Source organism: Lichenostomus cassidix, chromosome 4, assembly GCF_008360975.1.
Source record: "Lichenostomus cassidix isolate B80296 chromosome 4, HeHo_3.0, whole genome shotgun sequence".
Taxonomy (NCBI): domain Eukaryota; kingdom Metazoa; phylum Chordata; class Aves; order Passeriformes; family Meliphagidae; genus Lichenostomus; species Lichenostomus cassidix.
The window spans coordinates 50,088,785-50,096,902 of record NC_139484.1 but is presented as its reverse complement, the minus strand read 5'-3'; the positions used below and the strand labels follow the sequence as shown (position 1 = coordinate 50,096,902).

At 35.2% G+C, this 8,118-nt stretch overlaps 1 long non-coding RNA gene across 1 annotated transcript; it reads right to left on the bottom strand.

The window, feature by feature from the left end:
- Nucleotides 1-3,973: 3,973 nt before the first annotated feature.
- Nucleotides 3,974-5,493, bottom strand: LOC146438471 (uncharacterized). Its single transcript, XR_014852078.1, has 3 exons — nt 5,451-5,493; nt 4,429-4,551; nt 3,974-4,074 (listed from the first exon to the last, which is right to left on the bottom strand). It is a non-coding gene; the product is annotated as an uncharacterized LOC146438471 (long non-coding RNA).
- Between the last annotated feature and the right edge of the window lie 2,625 nt (nt 5,494-8,118).

The window sequence follows — 8,118 nt, the reverse complement described above, 5'->3', positions numbered from 1 at the left end:
TTTTTTTTTTAATTGGTCAGTCTTTCACCAGAAAATATTTATGTTATTTTTACTATTACTTGAGAAAACTATGAAATGGCAATTTTCTTATAAGATGACCCACCATTTGAGCTGTGTCTTATCTGAATATTGGAACAGCTAGAATAGAAATTCTGTATTTATGAATGTCCTTATACACCTTTTCTGGTACATTTTACAGCTCATCAGGGTCAACATTTCTCTCACAGTACAGTTGCATCAAACATGACAGTTACCACAACCCCAGCTTTAAAGAAGGTCATAAGCAGAATGATTCCAGTGCCAGTATTTCCACTGGACATTTAGCTATTTTATTATTGCTTGGGTTTTTTCCTTTTCTGTTTTAATATTATATTGACACTGAGTCATATGCAGCTATATCAGTTCTATTCTGTACTTGCATATAAGCACTGAGCTAACACTGAACAGGATTTGAAGGGACAGAGTATTTCCACATGAATATTTCAAGGAAGGAAGAGATGCTGAAAGACTGTTGTCAGTTTAAGCTTTTAATAGCTATTCTCAATGTCTCTTTGATAGGAATAGTTGAGCTATTGACAAAAGTCAATGAGTCTACCAGGACAAGCCTAGCAAACTATAAATATTTTTTGTCAGAAACTGAACCTGGGAGAAAGGACAAAAGGCAAGGGACACATCATTCAGAGTTTTTGGCTTAAAGACCAAGTGACAACTGGACAGATAGTTGGAGTCCATGATCCACATAACCCAATTATATGAAGAAATTAATGAAGCTTGTAAACTCATTCTCTGTAGATCAATTATTCTCAGCAAATCTAAACTGAAAAATACTAATTTAATACTAATTTAGAGACAAAGAATTTAATTAAATTAGTTAAAAATTAACTTTGTCTTTTTTTTTTTTTGAAACAACAGTTAAGAAAATAGAGTCTTCATTCACACTTATAAATTTTGTTAACTATAGTGGTGCTTTTTTAACAATATGCCCTTGTGGCAAAGCAGACCAACAGCCTCACAGACTGCAATGGAAAAAGTACTGTCAGCAGGTGTTCCTGCCAGAGAGGTGCTCTTTCCTGCTATTCAGTACTGGTGAGATATACAAGAATAAAGTGAGAGAGATGAAATTGTTCCATCTAGGGATGAGAAGGTTCAGAAGGATCTTCTCAACGTATATAAATAACTGAGCAAGCTGTCATACCCAATGAGACTTCAAAGAAGTTGAACTAAGTGATATTCAGGGATCCCCCTCAAATTCAACCATTGTAGAAATTCCATCTTCTAAATACAGTTGTGAGTTAAAAATGTATTTGCAATTGTTTTATAATGTGGACTTGAAGAAAGTTTTTCTGTACACAGTGAGGTGATAATCGACATCACTATTCAAGAATTCCTTGAATAAAATTATTTCCCAAGAGACACAAAATATATTAATTGTATATATGGACATGTATGTATATGTGTGTATGTAATTATAGATATGCAATTGGATGAGTAGAAAACAAAGCATTAAATGTGTTATTTGTCACTAGACCGCCTGTGTACAAAAAAATGGGCAGTCAGTTAAGCTTCACATTCAAAGGAAAAGCAAATTAAATAACATTTTAATGGCAGAGCAGGTCACTAAAACACCACAGAAGAATTTTATTTTTTGCTTGCAAAGTTCAAGATCAACACCATCATTTATTTGTCTGACATCCTAATAGAGCTTTTTTGGGGGGAATTCTTCAAGATAATGCATTATGTGCCCTCTAAAGCAATGTCTGCAATACAGTTTTCTGAGACAGACCTCTGTATCCTGCAAAATAACAGTGATCCATTAACACCAGTGGTATGCTGCATACATGCAGAGTTCTACACTTAAGAATGAAATACGGGACTAGTGCCATGAAATTTCTTATTCTACAATTTTTGGAGGAGACACTGTGGATTTTAAATGTGGCCTATGTTTAATCTGATCTTCTGGGAAAAAAACCCAAATATTTACAATTTTTGGAGATAAAATTATCCAAATCTTCCTCTAATACAGGAAAGCATAGGGGAAATTTCTTTAAAAGAAATACTGCTCAACTTCTCTGATTACAGAAGAATATAAACAACCCCAAATGCAGAATTTCAGACTTCCTAAACATGGGGACTCTGTTGTTAAAAGTGGACAAAACTTTTTACTCAGGTTTTCTCTTTCTCTCCATTTATAAGCTAGCAGCAGATTAATCCTGTTTTGTGCACATGCATGCTAAGTTTGCTTTCTTTCATTTTATCTTCTTTTATCATTGTGCCTCACGCTGGCCTGTTGAAACTTGCAAGCTGACACTGGGACATAGTGGTGGGATGAAAGAATTTACAAATTGTTCGAGGCTTGGATACGTACTATGAAGACCAAGTAGCTTATACTAGAAGACAGTGACATTTTGTATATTAAAAATATACATAATTTAGTTATCATCAATGTATGATTTGTATACACCATCATAGCCACTAATAAATTGCTAATAAATGAATGAAACTTAGATTTACCTAGACCAAAAAAATTGAATACTCAGGAACAATACTGAAATAATTTCAAAACCAATATTCATACAACAATACATACAACAATATTCATACATTTTTTACTTGATAAAAGCCCACCAGTCAAATTTCTAATACAGTTGTTATTTTTTGCGAGAAATGTACCCTATTGTCTTCCACTTCTGTTTACATGGATGTCTAGCTGCAGAGAGCTGCATTTCAAAGTGGCTTACAAATTGGTATATATAAATTGAAAAAATATTTTTGGTCCCTTTAGGGTGAAAGCTGCAATGCTAAAGTTTAGGATTTTTTTGGGTTTTGGGGTTTTTTAATATGTATGACAACAGGCCTGTGGGATTTGTAATTTAATATTCATTTAACAAAGTGTGTTGATACATATTCTCCGAAGAGATTTGAATAATATTAAAAAAGTTGTTCCAACATCTCAGGTACATTGGATACATCTAAAGCACTCCACTGAAGATTTACACATTGCCTGTGAAAGGAGATTTGGAAAAATTGTATTTAAGTAACATGAAACTTCTATCTCACACTGGAAAAATTAAAGATTGAGATATGCTGCATATATAACTTACATTGAAGAACAGTTCTTTTGTTATTTTTTTAATTATTCAAACCATGTATTAAATATATGGTTTATATTGGTTCATATCCAAACCCTTAAAACTGTTCATACATTTATAATACATGTGCAGAAGATTAGAAAAAGTTTTGGGTTGAGATCCATGGGCTTTGTAGCATTAAAGAAGGGAAACATTTTATCTGTGGTGATATGGCAATGTACAGCAATATTAATTATTCCATTCTGCTTCAATGAACCAAAAGGTACTGCTTTAGCTGGAAAAAAAGCACTGCTTCTCCTGCAGTTTGCCTCTGCCAGAATTGTACAGCATTCAAATTGTCTTCTTTTTTTGTAATCCATTCATCAGGATCAGGCTGAAAACTCACAAAGAAGCATGCATTCCTTGTTTTGTATCTACACCACTGTATGAATACTTTATATTAATGTTTCCACAACATGGGAGCTACAAACTGTCAAGAGAAAGCTTACAGCACATTGTAGAAGAGGATTGAAACAGGTCTGCAGTGTGGTTGTGCAAAATCTCCATCAGAATCAGAAAAATTTCAGGTTTTTGATGTGAAAGCAGTATTTCCCAAGAGAAAGCAATGGACAAAAGCAAAATCAGATGAAGTTTACTCAGGAAGAAGCACATTGAGAAAGCCATTTCCACCGAGTCACTGTGCAGCCAAAAGCCACGTGCCAGAACACAGAGCCAAACATCAGCTAGGCAGAAACAGGCCAGGAAAAATAATCTATAATTAGCTCCCAAACACGGTGCAGATGATAGTTAACCACTCCTGAAATTAACTGACTGTTCTACACTATTGCACAAGGATTTTTAATGAAGATGTGAAACAAAAAAGACGGAGACAGGTATAAAAAAGATTCCAACCTACAGTAGCAGCTTGTATTATGGAGGTTATCTCAAACTGTAACAGAAACTGGGACTCTGTCCTTTTTATTTTTTGCCCTGGATGCATTCTTCCCTGAGGTGAAACAGGAAGACATTCATGCCAAATCTTGAAGCAAAGCATGCTTGTGCATAAAACATGAGCCAAACAATTCAACAAGAGGACAACCTTTTTGCCAGTTTGTTTCAAGTCATGTTGGCAGGGTCAAAATCTGCAGAATGTAAGTTATTGCTTTTATTTCACTTTGAGTTATTAATCTCTAGGTAGATTTAAAATATATTGAAGACTTCCTCAAATGTTCCATGGCAACAATTTTAAATTTAAAAAATGCAAGGGAGACTATCTGATTTGTGATATCAGCACTGTCATCTTTATTTTCTTCCCAATATAAATATGAGCTAGAAAAAGAAGTAGTAGTATTTTTTTTACCTTTCTACTGATTCTGTTCTAACGCATCTATATAAGCCTTTTGTCCACAAGCTCTGAAATCAGCACAGAATGCAGATAGATGTATCATTTAAAGAAATCTGTTCAAGAAGTCATTGCAGTGGGCTGTTGGGGAGCAATAGAGGACATTAATAATTTATTTCTATGCTATGAGATAATTAATTTTTCTCACAGGGAGATGTTTGTTTTCTCTGATTTCATATAAATACTAACATTTTAAACATCTATACAGCTAAAACCACCTTTCATTATAAATGGAAAAATAACATGTTTATGTGTGTATTTATATACAGAGACATGGGAGAAGGTTATCTCATACTTCTTCTACTAAACTATATGGAAATCAGTGTGATCATATTGTTTCTTATTCACACAGGAAGCTTACTGATCTTGAAGTGTGCACCTTTACCACATAAAAGTGGAAAGAATGATTGGATTGCTGCTGTTGTTTGTATGGCTGTTTCAATGCATGGCCTAGAGCTCATTTGTTAATGACCATGCAAATATGCAGCACAATTGTAAAGAATTAAATTATTTTCCCTCATGCATATTTATGTATGCATGTGTATTTTGGAACTCATTAAAGCAGTCTACAAAAGATTCCGTAACAAGCATCCCACTTTCAGCATTGTCCTGGAAATACATTTGGTACAGGCAAAATTCAGGCATATACTTATACATCCCTGACTTTAAACATCTAAACACACACTTTTATTTACCACCACACACTTGGACTAACATGCTCAAAATCAGACTTGCAGTTAGGTGCAGTTCTGGATTCTTGCACAGTGAGAACGAGTTCTACCACTTTATAAAAACTGAAGCTTCATATTACAAAAATGTAGACAAAACTTTATGGGTTAACCTAACTCAGCCAATGCAACCCCATTGGGATGGGGGACAGAACAAGAAGAGCAATCATGGGAAAAATTGGGTTGAGATAAAAACAGACTAGCAAGTGAAGCAAAGAGAAAAAAACAAGTGAAGGAAAGGCAATCACTCACCACCTCATGCAGATTGATACCCTGCCAATCTCTGAAAAAGGGCCACCTTGGCAGATGTCCTAAGTTACAATATAGATGTATTTAAGTATTCTATTACCACCAGCTGTGGGCCATTAGCTGTTATCTCCTGCTATGACTCACCCCTGATAACAGACAATGGACCATCAAGGACCAACCACATGACTCATGGAATTATCTCACCTTATGGTGAGATGCTCCACCCAGGAGGGAGGAGCCAAACATTCCCACCTGGATATAACCTTGCCTTGGAACTGCTCAAATCAGCCCTGTCTACTGGGTTCCTAGAGGACAAGAGCTACCACTGGACCTTCAGCTGGAGACCAGACCTTCCCCAGGATTACTGCTTCAACCTAACTACTGCAGTTGGACTGCTACCACCACCCTAACAGGGTGTCAGGTTGTATCTGATTTTGTCAGTGCTTTTCCTTGTATTACTTCACTTATTTTTAATTTTTCCTATTAATCTTAATCCTGACCTGGGGTCTCCCACTGATTTGTTTTCAAACTAATACAGAAGACAAAACCCCTCTCCCCTTACTCCTCTGCCCATTCTTACTGCCAAGCATGGCATTGTAGGGTGTGATATATCCCTTCATCCAGCTGGGGTCAGCTGTCCTAGCTGTGCTCACAGCTTCTTGCCTATTCCCAGTCTACTCACAGTGGGGAAGTAGGGTGCAGAGTGGAAAAATGCCTGTTAACATTTTTTTAGCCTTAAACCCAAAGTACATCCCATATGGACTGCTGTGAAGATGATTAACTCCATTCTGTCCACAGTCAGTACCTACAGTACCAGTCTGTATTCTACTTTTTAAAAGAGTTTGACTGTTAAAACCAATTACTGCATGCATTACTGTGTAAGAATTACCCATAAATACATTGACAACCAGCTTCTGTGGTAGAGTACTTTTATTCCTCTGGTAAACTGCTTCCTCTGAAAACAAGATTTTCTGAACCGTCTGAACCCTTTTATAGTAAAGCCACCATTTTCTTGATTTATTTTGCTCAGAAATAAGATAAAGTAGGTGGAATTTCATACTTTTTATATAAACCTTGCTCTGTAGTGGGGCTAAGCAGTGGCTGGAAAAACCTGCTGTCAAATGGAAAGAAGAACATAGAAGCAATTATATTAAAAAATACCCATGTTATATAATTTAAATATGTAGTCCTTCCACGTTCCATGTCAGTTGTTTGAAGAGAGTAATATATATGTTAATATACATAATATCATGTGTGTGCATATGTGTGTATCTACTTGGCAACCTCATCTTAGGGTGTTGTATAAAAGATGACTTCCATGGACAGCCAAGGAACAAAAGCTCTTTTGCTTCCTGCAGCATGCTCCATCAGGTAAGTATAAACCCATGCAAAAAGGAATTTTTTAAGTATTGCATTTTCAAAAAAAAAAAAATGATTTAAAGTAAACACAGAAGAAACTGGACCTACCCTGTACTACAGGAAGTAAATGTCTGCTGCTTGTTTTCACAGAAATTTTGTAAAGTCAAACATCTCATACAAAAGTGACAAGGAATTCAACAAGGGCAGGACAGTAACAAAGTGTGTGAAAGAGAAAGGATGTTATTGACACAGGAAAAATGGATTAATGGAAGAGAAGACAGTTACAAAGGTACCATCTGGTACTTTTTTAGCATAAGAAGCACTTTAGGGCATTCTCAGCAGTTCTAACTCCTTCTCTGGGAACATAAAAAAGGGCTGGTTTTTGCAGTCTCCCCCCAATTCTGCTTCCAAAACCTTTGTAAAAATAGGGGGGAAATTAATTGGAGATGAGTACTCTGTACTACCTACCTCTCCTTCCCATCTCTACACTTTTTTGAAGTTCTATGTTATCTTTTTAAAGAAATCTGGATAAAGATTTTTATCCATTATTCCAGTTCTTCAAATATATATTTAAGGCTTATTTATGGGAATATAGAATTTCTGAATATCAGTCTGTGTCTTTATAACAATACAATATAAAATAAGGGAAAAACTGAAATGTATCTTCAGATTTAGAAAAGAAATATTAAAATTAATTCTGCTTTTATTCATATGTGCAATTTAATCTTCTATAGATATTAAAAGTAATATTAGGGTAGATAAAAGACATAAAGGAAATTATCAAATGCAAGAAGAATCGAAGATGAAAATATTTTGATATTTAGCTCTATATTCATATATGTGAATACAGAAGGATATTCTGGTCATAGAAGAAAATACCTATTTTGGTATCATAAATGAAAGAAAAAGAGAAAAAATGATCAAGTCTTCTGAAAATCTGAAGAGAAAAGAAAGGGAAAAGAAATGATATAAAGCAAGAGCTGAGAGGACTAAGATACATATAACAATTCACTCCCTAAGAAACAAGCGGCGTAAAAGCAAAGGATGCTAGTGCAAACTGAGGAATGAAATGAGATACTAAATTTACATTGGATAATGTCTCAAACACCGAATAGTCCTCTTGAAGACCACATGATGAGCTCAAAAATAAAGTGCTGTGCAGCATGATCCACAAGGTAGTGACAAATTGCACATAAAAGACAGCACTGAAAAATTTAGTGCATTTCAAAGGTCAGCTTTCAGCACTCTTCTTTACAAAGCCCCTGCTAAATTACAGAAACATTTGCAGAGCAAGCTGTGTCATTTCCAGCAG